A 20,694-nucleotide genomic window follows, 5' to 3' on the forward strand; every position below is an offset into this window, starting at 1 on the left:
GATAGTTTCATTACGTGTGGCTCGGAGACGCCATATACTTCAATGTAATGTACAGGGAAATTCTGAGATGATGTTACAGATTTTCAGGTTTGATGGAAAAGCATAAATGTGCCAAACTGAGTTCAGGGGCCCTGATCCGAAAATGGCCGTTTCGAAAGCTATATCTGAAAATCGTTTTAATATCTCTCACAATTGATTGTAAGTACTGGTACTGTTGTTACTAATACTGTTGGGTAGGCAATATATCCCACTTCTTATTCGTCAACGGACATGGTTTCACAATGAAGGAGCCCTACCTCACTTTGAAATGAGATTTCGTTAACAGGTTCACCTGATCTGATCCCACACGATTTCTTCTTGTGGGTCCATGTGAAGTGTCTTGGGTACTAAACGCCTGTTAAGATTGAAATGGGATTCCTAGCAAGAGTTCTCGTGGCCTCTGACGCTGTTCAAACAACATCGCGTAATTAGAATGGGTAGAAAGAACTCTGTACTACGATGACAAGCATACATTGACACTGGGGGACGCCATTTTGAACAACTGTTCCACATTTAGCAGCTTGTGAAATTGTGCAGGTAAATGGAATTAATTGTTACTCTTCTGTACAGTCTGAATTTTCAGTTTCTCTGACATCGTGATATGTCTGTCATTATTAGTCCTTCAACAATGGGAATTATATTAGGGTATTGGGGAGTATTCAGCTCTAGTTTTGCACGTCGTGTTCAGGTCCAGAGGTTGGGACCCTTAGTTTGGGCGCTGCGTGAGTAAAATATGTAAACTTCGGTTTATACCTGTCGACATCGACTTGGCCGTTTCTGGACCAGCGTGCCTTACCTCAGATTGATGCATTTAGACTTCTTCATCACCCATGAGAGTTTGTAACATCACCACTGACACATCCTGCGTTTTCTTTTTCTTCATACAACTAAGTTAAAATGTAACTGGACCAAAATTTCACCAATTCGTTCGTGGTGGCAGGAGGGGGTAATAGGTAGATGGTTGGAGGACGTGGTACATGCATGATTGGACATCGGAACATTCTGCTGCTGAAGACAACTTCTAACGTTGTAATATCGTTCAAGACGGCTAGGCCGAGCGCGGTCACTTCCTTGGTCTCAGTGGTCACATGACCACGATCACCTGTTTATTTCTGTCTTGGATCACCTGAAAAGTGAGTTGTATAGCAGACATAATAATAAGGTCGAAGAACTGAAGCACCATTTGTTGAAGTTTGTCTAGAATTGAGAGACACTCCGGAGGAATGAGAGATTGAGAGTAATTCGTAGTTATTTGCAGAGTCGAATTCAGTATTGTATCCAAATTCAAGTTCCAGACGTGGAACTACTCCTGCACTGGTTATTGATGCACAGTAAATAATGAGATGTGAGGTGATGAAGTAGTACCGTATTTCTTGCTAAAGTAGGTCATGGGTCAAATCTCAGCGCTATTAGATGGGGACCTCATCGAAAAATTTAAATTTCAAATGAATTTGCAGTAAGTATGACAACATTTTTCACTGAAATGTGAAAGTGATAAAGAGAGATGTCAATACCTACCGACATACAAGGTGTCACGGAATATCGGGAATGTTTTAAATGTGCAGTGGTAGCCATGGGCAGGTGGCAGCACTGCGGGATCGTGACAGCGAGTAAACAGTCCGCCATTTCAGTAATTATTTATCAGTGGAGTGGACAGCAAAAAAATGGTTCAAATAGCTCTGAGCACTATGGGACTTAACATTTGTGGTCATCAGTCCCCTAGAACTTAGAACTACTTAAACCTAACTAACCTAAGGACATCACACACATCCATGCCCGAGGCAGGATTCGAACCTGCGACCGTAGCAGTCGCGCGGTTCCGGACTGAGCGCCTAGAACCGCTAGACCATCGCGGCCGGCGGAGTGGACAACAGCGTTCGTTTGCCATAGAAATGTTCTATAAAAACAGTGACAGTTTCTTAGCGGCGCAGAGGGAATTTCGATGTTTTTATAATTTAGGACTTCATGATGCCGTTCCGTCGGAAAACGAGATAAAATGTTGTTTTAATAACCTTGAAGAGACTTAATCTGCCCTCAAGATGAAACCAGCAGGATGACCAAGAAGTGTGCAATCTCCGGCGAACATTGATGTTGCACGCGAGTCTGCCTCACGGAGCCCACGGCGCTCAATTTGTAAGCAGGCAGCAGCGACTGGAATGTCCCGGAAGAGTGTTCGCAGAATTATTCATCTTGAATTAAAATTTCACCGTACAAACTACAGATGGTGCAACAGTCGAAGAACAATCATTACCGGCTACGATTAGGATTCTGTCAACAAATGATAACAAAAATAAACAATGACGATGAATTTCTAAACAAGCTGTGGATGTCAGATGAGGCACATTTTCGTCTCACAGGTTATGTGAATAAACAGAACTACCGTTACGGGGCAAACACAAATACTACTGACGTTCATGAGCAACCTTTAGACGCTACTGAAGTGACAGTACGATGTAATTTTTCATCACATGGGATTATCAGACAGTATTTTGTCGCAAACGAACAGGAAAACACAATTACTGTCAATTCCGATCGTTACTTGGAGATGTTACGAACTTTCGTTACACCTGCATTGAATAACTTTCCAAACGTTAAGAATTCTGGTTTCAACAGGACCGAGCGACATCACACATTGTACGGTAGTAAGTGGAATATGTGCGAGAATTGTTTGGTAGCCATGTGATCTCACCATTCGGTAACATTCCCCGAGCCACTATATCGCCAGATTTGTCCGTTTGTAGTTTTTTCTTGTGCGGCTACCTCAAGAGCAAAGTTTACACGGCTCAACCAAGGACACTAGATGAGTTAAAACGGAGAATTCGGGATGAAATTCACAGTATCCCAACTGAGATGTTGCAGCGGTCAATGAGGCATCTCAACAGCAGATTTCAAGAATGTATTCGTACAGGAGGACGCCATCTAAAGAACGTATTTTTAAAAAATGAATACATTCAATCTATGTTTCGTAAATGGCAATGTTCTAAGTTTTCAGTCACTATGAATGTAGTTTCTTTCCTTAATAACTTGTAGTTTTATTGGATTTTGGAAATGTTCCCGATTTCCTGTGTGACCCTGTATTTCGCTGGGGACAGACTTTCCTAGAATCTCTGAGAAGGCTATGTATTCTAGAATAATATCGCAACTTAACAACAATAATAGCTTCAGCAAATCACAGCTTTGGTTTCAGAAGAGTTGCTCTACTTAGAATGTCATTTATATGTTTACTTAATAAAATTTTGCAAGCATTAAATAATAAAATACCACCGGATCATATTTTCTGTGTCCTATCTAAGGTATTTGACTGTGTGAGTCGTAGTACTCACTCAGAAAAGATTGATGGTAAAGCAAGCAAAGGATAAATTCATATCCGAAAGAAAGAACACAGAAGGTTGTAGTCAGTAATTCAACCAATCTTATCGAGGGACGTAATTCTGAGTGGGGCAAATGACAAATGGGGTTCCCTGAGGCTTAATCTTAGGTCCACTATTGTTCCTCATAAACGTAAACTATCTTCTGTCTAATATACAACAAGCAGAATTATTTCTATTTACTGGTGACACTTGTATTGTAATAAATACATGGATACTTTCCGAAATGGTAAAATGGTAAACAGTGTTCTTAAAAGTATCATTGAGTGGTTTTATACGAATTGTCTCACCGTGATTTAAAAAATCACAACTTATTCAGTCCTATACATCTACAGGTACTACACCAACTATAAACCAAGGTGAAGAAATAGTATGTAGGGCAGAAATTTCTAAATTCTTAGCTGTCAGTACAGGCAAGAATTCAAACTGGAAATGGCACATTTTGAATCTCCTACAACAACTTAGTTCAACCACATTTTCACTTAGAATCATTGCAGATCTTGGGGACAGACATATCGGTAATTTGACGTATTCTGCATGTTTTCATTGAATAACGTGACATGGAATAATGTTCTGGTGTAATTCATCTTTAAGAAAGAAAGTCTTCATTGCTCAAAAAATTGTTATTGTTCTGGTCTTCAGTCCTGAGACTGGTCTGATGCAGCTCTCCATGCTACTCTATCCTGTGCAAGCTTCTTCAACTCCCAGTACCTACTGCAACCTACATCCTTCTGAATCTGCTTAGTGTATTCATCTCTTGGTCTCCCTCTACGATTTTTACCCTCCACGCTGCCCTCCAATACTAAATTGGTGATCCCTCGGTGTCTCAGAACATGTCCTACCACCCGATTCCTTCTTCTAGTCAAGTTGTGCCACAAACGTCTCTTCTCCCCAATCCTATTCAACACCTCCTCATTAGTTATGAGATCCACCCATCTAATCTTCAACATTTTTCTGTAGCACCACATTTCTAAAGCTTCTATTCTCTTCTTGTCTGAACCATTTATCGTTCATGTTTCACTTCCATACATGGCTACACTCCATACAAATACTTTCAGAAACGACTTCCTAACACTTAAATTAATACTCGGTGTTAACAAATTTCTCTTCTTGAGAAACGCTTCCCTTCCCATAGCCAGTCTACATTCAAAAAGTACTGTAAGATTAATATATGGTGTTCACCCACGATGATCTTGTAGACATCTGTTTAAGGAGTAGGGCATTTCTTCATAGTATATTCATTCCTTCATGGAGTTTTTTGTAAATAATCCACTGTATATCAAAAGGAAGAATGATGTACATAAGGAAAAATGACTATCATTACTCCACGTTAAAGTTATCTTTAGCACAAAAAGGGGTGTACACGCTGTAACAAAATCTTTTTACTACTTACATTGTGATATACAATGTCTGACAGTCATGAAAGTAAAAACTAGAAACAGACCGAAAATGCTTCTAGTTTACAACTTCTTCTGTTCTGTAGACGAATTTCTGTTGTAATGTGGAAAAGATAATTGGTAGGAATCATTAACCCACATTGTATATTTTCCTTTAAAAAAATATATAAATTGTCGTTACGTAGCCATGTTTAGAAATTTCTTTGCGACGGGAAATGTAAAACGACTCATTACATATCATTGCGATTTATCGTTCAAAATAAGTCATGGAACGTGAAACTAATAAAATAGCTAACTAACAAACATGGTCTCCTAACTACACATTCGATGTTATCTCGTAAATGGCTCTGTTATAAACCAGTGATTATAATACGCTTTTTGATCCTATTGTCGTGTGCTTTCACTAGTCTCAGTTATCGGTATTGATTATTATACATCCATTATAAATCTCCCACTCTCGCGATACTTTATAATAGTGATTTTAATTTTTCCACCTTTTAAAATATACTAAATCTTGCAGCACAAAGGAGCCAGTAAATAACCAGTACGCTACAAAATATTGTTAGAAAAGAATTGATTCTAAGAGCTGCTACTTCTAGGACTCTGAAGAATATGATACTTGTGGTCTATAACAGCTAGCTAATATACCTAACGCAGCGATAAGTTCACAGGAGTTGGTTCCTTTAAATAAGCTGAATGAACAACTGGCGACTGACTATACAGGTAAGGAGACACCTGTCTGCCATACACAGATAACTCGCTAACTGCTACAACATTGCCTTCTATGTTGGGATGTGTCGCATTTCAGACGCATTGAGCTGAAATATGATTCGCACGGCTCTTCACATTCAGAGACGCAGAGTGCCTACATGTCTCTCTCGTTTATCTTGTAGTTGCAAATGCCATCACCGTAAAAGTTTTATGCAGATGGTTCTCGCATTTAACTTACTTACTGTAAATACATTTTCTTTAAAGACATTTTCGCGTTGGTATGTACGTGGAAATGCTTTTAACTTATTTTGTATCCGCGCATGGAGGAGGACGTCGCAGGAGACCAGCGAGATGGAAGTACAAATATATTTACGACTCTGTTCACGTCCATCACACTCTGTCTGAATGGTTTACAAGTGTCTCGAGCGGAACTTACTTCACTATTACGGAAAAATCGACAGACAGCGGGTGCATCGCTGTCGGGAATAGCTGAAGTGGATGGTCGGAATAATTTTTCTCTTGTTTACCTTTTACAAAATTCGAATATATTGTGACCTGTATATTGTACTAAGGCATATTACGACATACTTGAAAACCAGTGGTGTAGTGTTAAGATAATGATATATCCGTTGTTAAACTACATATTATGTTATTACTTCTTAAAATAAAATTATAATGGCTATAAGTGGTATTACGGAAGTGTTTATGACTGGATAAACAAACACGTCACGGAACGTGGGGCTCTGTATTGAATCATTGCTATCTCACCTATTAATTCCTCTTGCTATAGGTCCAACCAGTCAAACAATACTCACAAACTGGTCTCACCTATTAATTCCTCTTGCTATAGGTTCAACCAGTCAAACAATACTCACAAACTGGATACGATTTCTCCAATAAATCAAAGGCGGACATTTTCCTGCTCCACAGGTAGATTTATGTAGTCGTTACGTCTTACACTGCCTAGCCACATATTTCTTCATAAATAACTGTTATGATTGATTCCTGTAACTTTTTCACTATCACGTACTCAAACCGTATCGATTCATATCGTCTATTTACGTACTTTAAATTACATTCATTTCTTTTTATGATCACTAGCCAATCACTGGCCATGTATCGATCATCTTCGAACCCCTTCTCGCTTAATAACTGCTTCATAAATTTGTCTCCTCTTTGAACACATTTGTATAGTCTGAAATCAAGTTTATAGATCTACAAATTTAGTTTTATAGGTAGTTTATCTATATCACAAGCAGTAGCGAGCCTATCACATTATACTGATCATGAGACTAATTTTTTTCTGAAGATGCTTCCCCCTTAATATCATAGATATTTCGTTTGCTACGAAGTCTTCAATTCAACTGCACTGCTTTTCATTTTCTCCATGGGTTTGTTATGGGGCAAAGGTACGTGTGTGTCCGTGGTCGGAGCTGTAAGTATGTAACTCCAGCTATGGTCGATACCTCACTTTTTTATTGTTTTGTTTGAGGTGCAGAGCAACAGGCGTACAGCCATTACCTACATATCCTTGCAGTCCTATTAAAGTAACTTGTCCGATGGCATGTTGCACACTGGTTCCTCCATTCGAAATTCTCACTGTAACTCGACTAGTGCCCGTTTTCGCTAATATGCATAACATGGCTCAAGTTCACTTTCAAGACCCCATTAGTGTTTACTCCCCGCGTAATCGTTGACTAGATCTGTCGGCAGCCAGCGCTGATGTCTCTGGACACAGCTGGAAAAGGCGCATCCAGTCTGTCTTGGCCTGGTCGGTTCGTTAATATTTTACATTACTACATACCAAATTGTGGTAAGTAGCTCTAGTATGTACGTAACGGCTAAACTTCAGTATTAGTTGCGATGGAAGGCAGTTATCGACAGTAAAAAGCCTATGATACACTATCTTCCAAATAAAATGTAGAACACGTTTCGAATCCTTGCAGATGTAGCATCTCTTGAGGAAAATATCAGATTAACAGGATTCGATGCGATATAATTTCTTAAAAATATTATTAATTTTGATTTACGACGAAACGTTATTACATGTAGAATTGCCTACGTTTTTCGAAATAAGTGCCAATTTCCGAGGTGGTGGATTGATTGAAATCTAACAATGTGACTTAAATTGCTGGTACTGAAACGAACAGTTGTTTTTTATAGTCATGTTCACAAATGTATGTCGCTTCTTTCGGAATATGTAGCCATTTCCGAGGCGGTGATTAGGTTGGGACCTAAGAGCACAGCCAAAATTTGTCTAAAAATGCAGCTTTATATCATTTAGAGGTATTTAGGTTTCATTGTGTCCCCATGTACCATGCCGTAAGTACTGTGACGATTACGCCTAAAGAAGGCGATTCCGACACTTGTTCAGCCAGCCATCTTATATCATAAATCAGCACGTATCGCTGCCTACTGCTATTCTGTATTTCATGTATTTTTCTTGAAATATCCTTTTCGGTGTACGGTATGGCACGTTTTATGATTTGCAATACTTGAATAGCTCTTAGTCCTTTTTTTAGTATCTTAGATTCGTATGTATTGGCGATCGGGCCGGTTTCGGTAGGGTAGCTTTAAGTGTACACGTCCAGACGACATTTCTGGTGTAGTGTGATTTGTTTACGAGCCACTGCATAGAGTTACGAATAAAATTCAGAGAACATCACTAACTACATGATTATCATCACTTTTATGTAAGTTGCGCGATATAAGCAGAGCAATCCAGAAAAGTTGTTTGGGAGCATTATGTTATTTGTTCCAAGCAGAATTGGCATTTTTAGTTACATTTCATGGCAATGATGAGAGCACATCGTGTGCTAAGTAACATGTTTACAGTCAACGTAAATATTGTATGCGAATCACAGGCGTACGTGTGCGTGAGAGGAACGATATGTGTTGGACGCTGGCTGAAGTGGCATTAACAATAAAAGAAGAAGAGAAGAAACACGCATGATCTACGTTTTTAGCTCATTGTACTGCACTCGTCTTGTGAGGATTAGTATGTCCTGTGATGAATTGCTGAGACTCATTTCTCAGTTCCTTGTCGAGGGCACCCTATGACAGACTTCTTCTCCGCGACACTCAAATAATCGTGTCAGCACCTAGATTTGATAAAAGGAGATCACAAAGTGAATGTTCAACCATCTGCTGCGCTGCTGTAAGAATACACTGGATGTAAATGAAAACGTTTTTAGGAAAACGCTTTAGTTGTAGCCTAAAGAATAAATGACAAAATATTTTGGACTCGCAAGTTTCTTTCCTATGCAGTTGTTCTCAAACGATTGCACGAAACTATTGGTTAAAATATTTGCTCATTTCATAGTGAAAGTCTCACACGACTGCGTGGTGATGAAGTGGTTGTGTTTTCAAATGTTTAAATGTGTGTGAATTACTAAGGGACCAGACTGTTGAGGTCATCGGGGCCTAGATTTACACACTACGTAAACTAACTTACGCTAAGAACGACACACACACCCATGCCCGAGGGAGGACTCGAACGTCCGGCAGGAGGAGCCGCGCTATCCGTGGCATGGCGCCTCAAACCGCGCGGCCACTCCTCGCGTCGGTTATCTTTCCGTCATTGGTCATTTTTATTACGATACTTCAAAGTTACTACCAGAAACTACAGTGAATTAAGACTGTGAACTGCAATTGCTGATCTGAGGGTAGCAGTAACGCTGTCAGACGTTAGAGTCGTATTTCGAAATGAGTGTTTCAACCATCCGTAGAAGTATTTAGAAATCTTGTGTACTCATCCGCAAATGAGTCCCATGCAAGAAGATCTTGTCCAGTGTTTAGTGTCTTTCAATGGCTTAAATTTCTTTATCGCCAGCTGAGATTCGTTTACCACTCTTCTGTACGTCTTCCGCCTCAGCACACAAAGAATCGTGTTCGCATCTATGTTTGACGCAAGAAAGCAGAGAGCTGGAAGTTGGGTCATCTGTTGCGCAGTTTTAAAATTTTCTTTGCAGAAACAAAGCAAAGCTGCACTCTATGCTGAAGTACAGTTTCAGAAAGCGTTGCACTTCATGCATAAAGAACTGAAAGCCATAGTTTAGGATTCGTAAGTTTTTTCACCACACAGCTGTTCTGAAACGATTGCAGTCAAGTGAAAGTCAGCTAGGTGTGGTGTCACCGCCAGACACCACACTTGCTAGGTGGTAGCCTTTAAATCGGCCGCGGTCCGGTAGTATACGTCGGACCCGCGTGTCGCCACTGTCAGTGATTGCAGACCGAGCGCCACCACACAGCAGGTCTAGTGAGACTTCCTAGCCCTCACCCCAGTTGTACAGCCGACTTTGCTAGCGAAGCTACACTGACAAATTACGCTCTCATTTGCCGAGACGATAGTTAGCATAGCCTTCAGCTACGTCATTTGCTACGACCTAGCAAGGCGCCATAGCATTTGATAATTATCTTGTGAAGCATGTACAATCAAGAGCGAAGTTAAGTATTACAGCGACTGCGTCCGTTTTTCTAAGTTCTCATTTCCTTGTAATGTTCCTGACCTCACGCCAGTCTGCGTGAGCTTAACGCGTGCCTTTCGGCTTCCTCCAAACCCCGTTAATTGGCTCTTGCCAATTCACAACACTAGGTGTCTTGGATGTCATTATCCGGTTATCGAATCGGGGAAAGTGTAGCTACAGTGTGACGTGGAATCCGCACCACGTTTTGTTTCTGGCGAATCTCCACATCGTGGCAAGGTGAAATCTGGGTTAAAAGGCAGAGTGAGAAAAAGTGACCCATTGGGGATTCAATCCCACAACACCTCAGTTTCCAGCCACTCGGTCCACCGTCAAGACACCATACCATATGAGCTAAGACGGCTGTTCGTTAGATGTCAAATTCATTGTTTTACATCTTAATTTCAATACAGCATAATTCAGACAGTTTCCACCAACTGCTTTTATTTTATGTAAACAAACCTTCCTTGTGAATCATGTACCTCTTAGTGAAAACCAGGTAAAAATCCCTACGGCAGTTCTTGAGATTAGCCTGCACATACAGACGGACACGAAAAGGCGACTTTATATTTTATACGTATAGAGACAGATGCACATGTCAGTTAAAAGGCTTTTGACGTCGAGGAAAGTTTTAGCGCACGTAACAATGACATAGGCTGTCTTGGGTGAAAATCAGGGTTTTTAGCACATTGTAATCTTATCTCTGGCTGTTAGTAGGTCTGGATTGTAGTTAGGATGATTCTGCGAAGAGGGGATGTATTAAGTAGCGTGATCTTCGACTTTCATACTGAGATAAATGTTTGTTTAGTGTCTTCTCTAGCGCTTTCTTCATTTTTTACACACGTCACTCCCAACATTTATGTCAGCTGAATAAACAACAGGTCTCCTTCAAAAACCATATTTTGTGTGTTTGTTGGTTTCTGCTCCTAGGTCATACTCAGTTGACAGGAAGCTATTTAACACAACCGGAGCATCGCTGGCGTTCTCGAGGCGCGCTCATAGTAGTGCTGAACAACTTTTGTACCTTGCGATTGATCTGTGGCCCGAGAAAATCATGACGACAAAGTTTATACATCTCAAGCTTTTGTTTATTGACATAATTATTTGTTTACGTTGTATTTGAGTGGCTTGGTGGCTTCATTGGTACTGGCGTACTAAAGTTACCACGACTTGGAGCTCAGCACTCGGTCGGTGCCAGGTTATTTCTTGTCGCTTTTTGCTGCATTCCATCGGACAACGATATGTGTACATGAAAAACGTAAGTTAAAACAAAATTTGGCTCTCGTTGTAACATTCCTACTCAGTACCATCGAAAGTGCTGCTCTACTCTTCCTCATCTCTTGAACTCCATTTCACGATTATAACGCTTTCAATTGGACAATAGTAAGTAGTACGTGTATTTAACTGATTGGTTTGTAACTTAGTATTCCTTAATGTAATTAGAATATTTTGGTGATGAATGTAACGGTTGTAACTCACAACAGTTAACTGTGAATCACAAAATGTTGTGCTTTACTATTGCAGTGTCCTTTCTGCAAAATATTCCGACTATCCCTTAATTTTAAAAAGTCGCTTATGCCACAACACTTTGAATTCCTTCAAACTAAAAGGTGACATACGCTTTAAATATGACGCGAATTATTAACCTGAACTGAATTCCAAACTACCTACAGAGGCAGAGGACATTTCAAATAAGTTTTTGAAGAATATTATTGACAAGTGTTCGGCTAATGAGAGCTTATGTGACTGAAAAACTCCACTTATACTCGATTTGGTACTTCAAAGGTTGCAGCGCCTATAGTACATCTGAAGTACGAGCTATAACTGGTCAGTGAGGCACATTATTGAATATTTTCTAAACAACTTAATGAGAATTTACATAGAAAAATCACATTTTGGGGACACGTAAACAGGTCAGTTCTTGCAAACTGGAAGTCGAATGAACTGATTACGTTGTTTTACTTTGGTTCAATAATATTAGACGTTCTTATATCCTGGGGAAAAATCATCATCCAAAAGATTAAAGAGAAGCGTTAACTAACAATTATTTTACTACAGTACGACAATAGTTATTTTTTCCTCTTCTGTTTGTTGTTTCATAAGGTCTACTGATGTCTATAATTGCAATACTAGCAAACTGACATAAAAGAATAATCAAAAAAATAATCTTTTTCACAGATCAAGCATGAAAACAGGAAGCCAGGAAGAAGGCTTAATGAACTTCTGAACTCTGAAAAAAAGGAAAATAGAAATAGTGAACAGTCTAAGAACAAGACGTTCAATCAAGAGCAGCCTGAAACAGCACTATCATCGTGGGTAAGTTGTCACGGTGTTTGACTACCAAGTGGGCGAACCATGTTCACAACTCCCTCATGCAATTTACGTATTTTTTTCACAACAATATGAACTGTCCATCCGGTCATAGAAATGTTTGTTCTCTTTCAGTAGCCTTGGCATTTGTCATACTATACGTCGGTTGTAGAATGTGAGTCATGTGGTAAGAATACGTTAACGTCTGAAGTAAATGTGATGAATAGAGAAAGCTGACAAGATACCACACAGACGCCACACAGAAATGAAAACAACAAATAAATGGGTGTGAACTAATTTACAACTAAGGAATTCAAGAGTCAAGGATTCCAAAACGGAACGCAAGTTGCGTTCATTTCTTGCAGTTTAAGTCACAAACTATTAGGTTTTCATAACTTCCTTCGGAGTGATCACATTCATACTTTTACTGCGTAAAGTCAGCGCCGCCATGCCAGTCAGGAACTATAGAGAAGAGAGGGCTGTGAGAAGACGTCAGCCTATCGCACACTGACCGACCTCCCTCCATTACGACAAAGCGACAGCAGTGGCTCCTAGGTGAAGACGACATAAGCGCCGCGCCCGACTGGTGGCGGCCCACTTCGATAGCAGCATCAATGTTGGACACTTCGTTAGCGATCTCTACGTAGCACAGACTGTCGCCCTTTGCTTGCAACACATATCAAAGGTAAGCATTTGTCATTGCCTTTGGTAATGAAACTCATTAATATGAGTTGTTTGATTGTTTGTCTAATGAACTGAGTATGCAGACCCTGGACACAACACAACTGGTGACGAGGTGAATGAATACCATAGCGACAACCTGTTAAGAGAGCAACCTGCTACCACAGATTTCCTCTGTGTTTTGTCGTGGGATTTTGTAATTTGCTGGCACCTTAATTATACCTTGTCTTTCCTTTGCGCGGCTGCGTTTACATGTTTTGACAGTGTCTCATATAGCGTTTGGTTTATATTCGTTGTTTTGAGATGGGCGTTGCTGAATTTTCTTTGCTTGTGTGATTATTTTTATTGGTTGCAATGTCGGTTAATTCCATTTGGCTAGTCCAAAATGAGGAAAGCAGCTCTCGCACCCCTGCCTAGGCGCCTCGCCTGCAAGCAATAGATTCAACGCAGCTGACACAGATATTTTAGTTTCAGACGGCGCGAATTGGAAACCTTCTAAACACAGCACAGCAGTTACTGGCCAACTATTCAACTAACGCAACGCACTCAATAGACCAACATCCAACACATATAGCTCCGACAGCTATACCGCCTTTACGCCAGTTTAACGAAAAAGAAGAGGAATGGCTCTAGTGGTTGGGACAGTTTGAAGCCCACATCATTGCTCACAAAGTATCAGGTACTGTGAAACTACATTACTTTTTGTCATTGGTAGGGAGTCTTTCGCCTCATTCAGAAATTGTTCCCCAACGCCACGCCGTGTGAACTTTCCTCTGGTAAGGTTGTAGATACGCTAACTAACTATCATGACCAACAAGTGAATGTGGTAGGAGCTAAGTACCAATTGTTTCGTTGCAAGAAACAGTCAGAACAAACTAATCGCGAGTGCATAACAGATTTGCAGGGTATGAGCAGAAAATGCAAATTCAGACGTGCTTGTGGTGCTTTATATTCAGATGTGATGTGCGATGCGATCGTGTACAATGTAGCTGATGTCAAACTTAGATATAAGATTTTGAAACAGTCAGATCTATCATTTCACCATGTGGTGCAAATTCTAGATCAGTATGACTCACGTGCCATAGCGGCCCATAAAACTGAGCAGCCACCAATTTGTCGGATTGCCTCGTCCCTTTCCCATGACCGGCCCAGTAGGTAGCAACAGCAAACGCACGGCAAGCTGTGTAAACAGTTCTTTAAACAGACAGCTACATCAGTGAACAGAATTAGGTCACGCTGCCAGTGCTATTCACGGCACAAACGCCAAGATTGCTCGTCCAGACAAGCACAGTGTTACACTTGTGGCAAGAAACGTCATGTACAATCCATATGTTTGCAACGGAACAAACATTAGTACTCTGCCCACTCACACAAATCTAGTCATAACGCCCATGTAATCAAAGCAGTGTCTTCAAATCCTGCTGCAGGAATTAGCAAATCTAGCAACTAATCAGTATCTTCAGTGCGACGCCTGTTCTTTTGCATCCTAGTGCAAAACGTGTGAAATTTCAGTTGGACACGGGTGCCTCTGTTACATTGCTGAATCGTCGCAGATATGAAATGTTAGGCTCCCCACGCCTGTCTAAAATAGCACGCACCTGGCGGCTTATAATGGACACGACATTGCCGTTCTCGGAAAATGTACTTTGCCTGCCATTTATAGCTTGCACATGCGAACTGTGACTTTCACTGTGCTACAGTCGCGCGATTGTGAGAACATATTTGGCCTTGATTCATTTCATTTGTTTAGCTTTCAAATTCAGAACAATGTGTTGTCAGTGAGTGCATTCAATGACAACGACAGTGTAGCTAGCTTGCTAAAAGATTTCCCAGAACTCTTTTCTGAAGACTTAGACAAGGCTAATAATCCTGTTGCACATATTACAATAAAAGACAATGCTCAGCCGAAATTTTGTAGGGCCACAACTGTTCCCATTGCATTACGGGGCAAAATGGCTGCTGAACTTAAAGAATTGCAAGAGAGAGGAGCTTATTGCGCCAATACAAGCTAGTCAATGGGTAGTTCCACTGGTTTTGCTCCCCAAACCTAGACGTCACATTCGCCTCTCTGTTGACTTTTAGTACACAGTCAACCCACAAACTGTGATTGATACTTATCCATTGTCACGCCCAGAGGATAGATTAGGCGCTGGGCACTACTTTTCAAAAATAGATCTGCGCGACGCGTGTCTTCAGATACCACTAGCTGAAGAATCTCAGACCTTGGTGTTGTGAACATCCATTTAGGCTTGTTTAAATATTTGCGTTTGACTTTTGCTACTGCTTCCGCACCCGCCATTTTCCAACGGTATTTGGAACAGCTGACTGCTCAAGTACCAAATTGTTCAAACTATTTGGACGATATTATCGTAGCAAGAGCAAATTCCAATTCAGCGTGCTTTATTTCATGAATTATCTGATTCAGGACGAAAGTGTAGACTGGTCAAGTGTGATTTGTTTAAACCTGAGCTTGTCATTTCATAAATAGTCGAGGTGTACATGCTCTTCAGTCCCGTTTCTTATCAAATGGCTCTGAGCACTATGGGACTTAACTACTGAGGTCATCAGTCCCCTAGAACTTAGAACTACTTAAACCGAACTAACCTAAGGACATAACACACATCCATGCCCGAGGCAGGATTCGAACCTGCAACCGTAGCGGTCACGCGGTTCCAAACTGACGCGCTTAGAACCGCACGGCCACACCGGCCGGCGCCCGTTTGTTATCCATACGTGACCCGCCAGTTCCTCGCAATATCACAGTGCAGTCAGTCTTAGGACAAATGAACTTTTATATTCGCTTCATACCAAAGGCTGCACAAACAACAACTCGATTATGAGATTTTCACTCTGCAGCGGAGTGTGCGCTGATATGGAACTGCCTGGCAGATCAAAACTGTGTGCTGGACCGAGACTCGAAATCGGGACCTTTGCCTTTCGCGGGAAAGTGTTCTACCATCTGAGCTACCCAAGCATGACTCACGCCCCGTCCTCACAGCTTTGCTTCTGCCAGTACCTCGTCTCCTACCTTTCAAACTTTACAGAATCTCTCCTGCTAACCTTGCAGAACTAGCACTCCTGAAAGAAAGGATATTGTAGAGCACTTGCCCGCGAAAGACAAAGGTCCTGAGTTCGAGTCTCGGTCCGGCACACAGTTTTAATCTGCCAGGTATTTTCAGCAACTCCATTGCATCGCTTGTGTCGCGAGAGCGTCCTCTTTGTTTGGACAGATGAGTGCCAAGACGATTTTCAATCTTGTGTTGCAATTTGGTGCTTCGTCGTACGGAATCGGTGCAGTGCTTCCAAACAGATTTTGTTATAAAGACAGACCTATTGCTTTTGCATCAAAAGTGTTGTCCAAAGGTCAGTGAAACAATCCACAAATAGAGAAAGGACTATTGGCTATTGTGTATGGTCTCACCAAATTCCACCACTATTTGTATGGCAGAAAATTCGACATAGTAATGGATAGCAAGCCATAGCAGTCTCTTTCTTTCGATGAAGCCTGTTCCTGCACTAATTGCCCAAGAATTGCAACTATGGGCTTTGTTGTTGTCTCAATAGCAGTACAGGATTTTGTATCGTCCGACAGCTCAACCTGGTAGTGCGGACACACTTTCACGTCTTCCGATTGGCCCTAATACAGACTTCGACTCTTCTGATGCCATCTTGTTGTCACGTCGATGCTCACGATTCTGATTTGCTTTAATCCTTTCCTCTGAACTATAGGAAAATTGCACAGGCCGCGGAAGCTGATTCAGCTTTGTGTATTTTGCTGAAATACATTGGTAGATCTTGGCCTTGCCCGTTGTATACTATTAAGAACTCTGTAGTGCAACGATTCTTTGCATGTCGGCATAGCCTCGCTATGCAGCAAGGTGTGATTCTTGCTCCAAATGACAGCGGACAGTCACGAGGGATGATCCCCAAAGATTTGCAAAAAGAAGGACAGTCGGGGATTGTTCGTAGGAAATAGTTTGCGCGTCGACACTTTACTTGTCAGGGTATGGACACCCAAATAGAACGGATGACGTCACAGTGTCACACATGTGCGGAAAATAAGTCCGCATAAATTCTCTGCTTGGCCTAAGTCACAATCATCATGGCAACCTGTGCAACATTGCGGATCCTGTTTGGAACATTCGTTGATTGACTGTGATAGACTCTTATAGTAAGTTTCCTTTTGCTGTACCAATGGACTCGACAACATCACGTAGCACAGTTCGGACTTTGTACTCTATTTTTCGCCTCTAAGGTTTGGCTAAAGCCATAGCGTCGGACAACGGCCTCAGTTCACATCAAATGAATTTGAAACATTGGTTTGCAGCATCTAACTAGTGCACTGCTCCACCCACCATCCAACGGCGAAGCGGATCGTTTTATCAGAACCTGCAAACAGCAGATGGCCAAACTTCGCACCACACACACCACGGATCAAGCATTTCGACTGTTTCCCCCCCGTATCGTTCGCATCCACGAGATGGACCATCGCCGGCGGATTTGCTTCACGGCCGCCTCTATCGAACGCTGCTCCACCTGCTCCACTCTCCTCAGCATCCGAAACCGAAGGAACGCCGCAATTATCGTTTCTCGCCGCATGATATTGTGTTTTTCAGGGTTTTTAGCAGCAGCAGACGGTGGGCGTGAGGCGAGATCCTTCGTCGACTTCGCCCATGCTTGTGTCTCTGTTCAGGCCTGGACGGATTGCAGCGCAAACATCATGTCATGTTCACGGTGATCCTTCTGTGTCTCTCCCCAGATTCACGGATTCCGAGGATGGCGCAGCCACAGCAGCGGCCAGAGGCTATCTTCACGACACCGCGGGAGGACCCCACGGAGACGGAACCTTCGCCTCCTCCCTTCCCACCGATGAAGGTGGACGCGTATTCTTCTGAGTGTTTTCCGGGAGAGGTTTCCATAAGAGAAAAGGCCGGATTGTGGGGTACAACCGGATGTCTGACGTCCCCTGCAGCCACAGCTTCCGGTCCATCAGAGTGTCCACGCTCTTGCCTCCTCCCACCCCCCCCCCCCCTCCAACCCACCACTTTGTTGCGTTCCCTGTACGAGATGATGACGGTCCGTCGCTTTGTGGCGAGGAGGGGGGGGGGGGCGGGGGGAAGGGCCGGGAGGAATGTTATGGCGCAAATGAGCGCCTGCACGAGACTATGATAAGAAGTCAGCCAATTGCACGCTGACCGACCTCCGTTCACGACAGCAACTCACTTACCAGTCGCATAAATTAGGTACATCTTTAACAGATTCCTATCATGTGACACACGTACTAATCCCATGTATGACACACCAGACGTGTTGGAACATTCAGTTGACTTGTCGCCTTGCCATCAAATGTTTGCGGTTCCCATTCGAATGCCACTTCAGTTAGGCTGCTAATATAGCTGTGCAGAATCAACTGTCATTATAGGTCCCTACCTAACACCTCACTTTCGCAAACGGACGTTACACCACAACACAGACACAAATTTGAATAAAGTGAACAGCGAGAAAAAAAAAATTAGTACAAGGGAGGTTTGATCACGGCTCGTCCGCTTGGCAGTCCAGGTCGGTAACCACTGTTCCTCGACGCCATTTATCTTTCCGGTTGCTCTATCTTGCACTTTTTGCTTTTGGACCGTCCACTGATTCTATTTTGCTTTTCTTTTTCACAGTCCAGTACACTTTCTTCCTGTTTTCATGTTTGATCCGTGTTCAATTTTTGACGGACTGGCCACTGGACCTCCTTACCACCAAATCTGAGGGGGGTCCGATGGGGAGCATACATTGTTAGCATTCTCAACGCACTTTGATCAACGAGTACTGCCGACTTTATGGACACCTCAAAAATTTAAAAACTACATATTTCGTTCGTTGATGTTGAGTTTTACTCTCAACTTCCTTTTCAGAGAAATACTGATGTGCAAGTAGGTCCTGGACGTGGAATTACTCAACTGGGGAAAGTGACATCTACTACAGACCATAACGTAATCATAGCCGACACTTGGTTTAAGAATCATGAAAGAAGGTTATATAGGTGAAAGTGGTCTCGAGGCACTGACAGGTTTCAGATGCATTATGTAATGGTAATACAGAGGTTTAGGACTCAGGTTTTAAACTGTAAGACATTTCCAAGAAAATATGTTGACTATGACCACAATTTATTGGTTATAAACTGTACACTAAAACTGAAGAAACTGAAAAAAGGTAGAAATTAAATGAAATGGGACCTGGATAAACTGAAAGAACCAAAGGTTTTAGAGAGTTTCAGAGAGAGCATTAGGGAACTATTGACAAGAACGTGGGAGAGAAACACAGTAGAAGAACAACAGGTAGCTTTGAGAGATGAAATAGTAAAAGCAGCAGAGAATGAAGTACTTAAAAAGACGGGGACTCGTAGAAATCATGAAATAGTAAAAGCAGCAGAGAATGAAGTACTGAAAAAGAGGGGGACTCGTAGAAATCCTTGGATAATAGAAGAGATTTTGAATTTAATTTATGAAAGGAGAAAATATAAAATTTCAGTACATGAAGCACCCAAAAAGCACCACAAAACTCTCAAAAATGAGAGCGACAGGAATTGCAAAACGGCTAGGGGACAAATGTAAAGATGTAGAGGCATATATCGCCAGGGGTAAGATAGATACTGACTACAGGAAAATTAAAGAGGCCATTTCGGAAAAGAGAACCACTTGCATGAATATCATGAGCTGTGAGCCTTCCTGGCAGATTGAAACTGTGTGCCCGACCGAGACTCGAACTCGGGACCTTTGTCTTTCGCGGGCAAGTGCTCCACCATCTGACCTAGCGAAGCACGAGTCACGCCCGGTCCTCACAGCTTTACTTCTGCCAGCATCTCGTCTCCTGCCTTCCAAACTTTACAGAAGCTCTCCTGCGAAAGGTTCGCAGGAGAGCTTCTGCAAAGTTTGGAAGGCAGGAGACGAGATGCTGGCAGAAGTAAAACTGTGAGGACCGGGCGTGACTCGTGCTTCGGTGGTTCAGATGGTGGAGCACTTGCCCGCGAAAGGCAAAGGTCCCGAGTTCGAGTCTCGGTCGTGCACACGGTTTTAATTTGCCAGGAAGTTTCATATCAGCGCACACTCCGCTGCAGAGTGAAAATCTCATTCTGGATCATGAGCTCTGATGGAAAACCAGTTCTAAGCAAAGAAGTGAAAGTAGAAAGGTGGAAGGAGTATATGAAGGGTCTATATAAGGGCGATGTACTTGAGTGCAGTGTTACGGAAATCGAAGAGGACGTAAATAAAGATGAAGTGGGGGATATGATACTGCGTGACGCGTTTGACAGAGCACTGAAAGACCTGAATCGAAACAAGGCCCCGGGATTAGACAACATTCCATTAGAACTACTGACAGCGTTGGGATAGCCGGCCCTGACAAAACTCTACCATCTGGTGAGCAAGATCTATAATACACGTGAAATACCCACAGACTTCAAGAAGAATTTAATAATCTCAATCCCAAAGAATGCAGGTGTTGACAGGTGTGAATATTATCGAACTATCAGTTCAGTATGTCACGGCTGCAAAATACTTACATGAATTCTTTACAGACGAATGGAAAAACTAGTAGAAGCAGACCTCGGAGAAGATCAGTTTGGCTTCGGCAGAAATGTTGGAACACGTGAGGCAATACTGATGCTACGACCAATTTTAGAAGATAGATTAAGGAAAGGCAAACCTACGTTTCTGGCATTTGTAGACTCAGAAAAAGATT

The sequence above is a fragment of the Schistocerca americana genome, chromosome 5 (genome assembly GCF_021461395.2).
Source record: "Schistocerca americana isolate TAMUIC-IGC-003095 chromosome 5, iqSchAmer2.1, whole genome shotgun sequence".
In the NCBI taxonomy this organism is placed as follows: domain Eukaryota; kingdom Metazoa; phylum Arthropoda; class Insecta; order Orthoptera; family Acrididae; genus Schistocerca; species Schistocerca americana.